This window comes from Halyomorpha halys, unplaced genomic scaffold (assembly GCF_000696795.3).
Source record: "Halyomorpha halys isolate HHAL.00 unplaced genomic scaffold, Hhal_1.1 Scaffold719.1, whole genome shotgun sequence".
NCBI lineage: Eukaryota > Metazoa > Arthropoda > Insecta > Hemiptera > Pentatomidae > Halyomorpha > Halyomorpha halys.
In genome coordinates, this window is record NW_027114303.1 from 157254 (window position 1) to 159436 (window position 2183).

Below are 2183 nucleotides of genomic sequence, written 5' to 3' on the forward strand. Positions count from 1 at the left end.
GATATTTCGTATTTCAAGTGAAATCACACTTTTTTTTCTATTATAAGTCAGACAAAATAACTTATTTTTTTAAAGTTGATAACATTTATTACAATTTGAAACCAAAAGAAGTTCTGTACGATCATAATTTCTAAGATACAGCCAATATATCATAAGATCATAAGATTAAGATAAAGATAGGCCAAAAAGTAAAAAAGATTGGTCATTGTATCTTTCTGAATTTTCGTCAAAGACATTCGTTCTACGAGAACAGTGAAGAATGAATTTATTGCTCGTTAAATTAACTTTCATTTCAGCCCATAAGCGAATATTTAGGTGCAATGAGCCAATAGCTCATGCGGCTAATTATAAGAAATGTAAATATTATCAAACCATTAAAAATAAATTAAACTCTCCTTCTGAGCCAAATACTCATAAATCTGAGAATAATTCAAACCGACAAGCCAGGAGAATCAGTTCAAAAAATTCATATGCTGAATAATGTTATCAAAAACACCGGAACAAAAAACTAAGTCCTCAATTATTCAAGACAACAGCTTATATAGGGTTACTACTTCTCTCCTAAGTAACTGTGCTTTACTACAAATCAAATATTATTATAATAATTCTCAAATATTCATTTTCGTCTATCGTACAGGTTTAGTTTAAATTTCAAAATTAATGCTTGCCCCAGCACATTATAAAATTCGAAGAACGCCCACTGCAACAAAAAATACAAATCAAAAACTCCTTAAAATGTAGGCCACTACAGAAGAAGGAAACAGGATCAGATTATATATTCATGCTAAAAACCATAAATGAAATCCAGAAATAGGGGTTATGAAAAAAAAAAAAATTTATTTATAACGTTGTATACAGTGTTAGAGGTGTCTTTTGTATGACACTATATACCCTCTTCCTCCATAATTAATTGTTAAAAAAATAAAAAAATGTAGCTTAGATCAACCATGTAAGGCCCACCAAGGGTAGTAATATGGTATTAAATAAATATAAATATTTTGTAGAAAAATAAATTTTTGTTTCATAGTCTCTGTTCTTCTTCTGATAATTACATTTTCCGGGAAAATCCCTTTTAAATCCATATTTCCAAATTATAGAGGCCTGTATGTCATAATTTTATGATTTATGTTATTTCTTGATATTTTCTAATCAATAACCAGGAAATGAGGTTTACCTTCTTTTAGTACCGAACTTACACAAAACCTAAAATTAAAATTTCATTACTGCTTAACGTCTATATTCCTTGAAGTACTTAGTTACTTAGTCAAGGTGAGCTTAGTTGGATTTTAGAAGCATTAAAAAAATTTAGAACGTTTAACAGTTAGGAAATACTTTATTTTGGCAAGTGTAAATCCTGATTAAGCTGGAACATTTTGAATGGTTTCATTGATGTTCCTTTGGGATGTTTTGTAAAATAACAATTTGAAATAATTGCATACAAGTTTGACACTAATAACAAATGATTCAGTCTATAGCTTGTTATCTGAAGATGCACAGATATCATTTCCTAAAATCTCAACAAAAAAACTCATTATTTTAAGTTGAAAAATTCATACCTACTTAGTGGCATAGTATCTTCAAAGTTTGGTTTAAAAAAATTATGTTAAATGTTAAAATGAGGCAGTGAAGAAAATAGGTCTAGACCTTAATTTTTTATTTTATTCATTTTTACTGACTGCTATAAATAAAGAGGCGTTTTTTAAAAATTGAAACCTTACGTAATAATTGACTAAAACCGTTAATGAATTGAAAAAAAAAATTAATTGTATATGGAATACAAATTTTTTTTTTAATTCCACAAAAAACGACTTTTTTTAAAATGTTTTATTTACTATTTATAAATCGATTTTGAAGGTAAAATATAGCCTCCGTAGTGGAATAGCTAACGTAAATATTTTAAAGTTTAATGGAATTATCTTCTTCCCTTTCTGATATTGTACTTCTTAAATAATTTAAATACAGAGTAATCTCGTTAATCCGAAATAATTACTGCAAAAGGGCGTTCGGATTACAGAAAGTATTAGGAAAACAGAATAAAAAAATCCACCAATATGAATGTACATAAATATTTTTATTAATTTTTTTTTCATATATTTTATTGAATATTTGACAGTTTAAAGTTATGAAAAACATTGTTTTGCATTTACACTGCAGTAATGCTAAGCGACGATTTGATTCGTTAA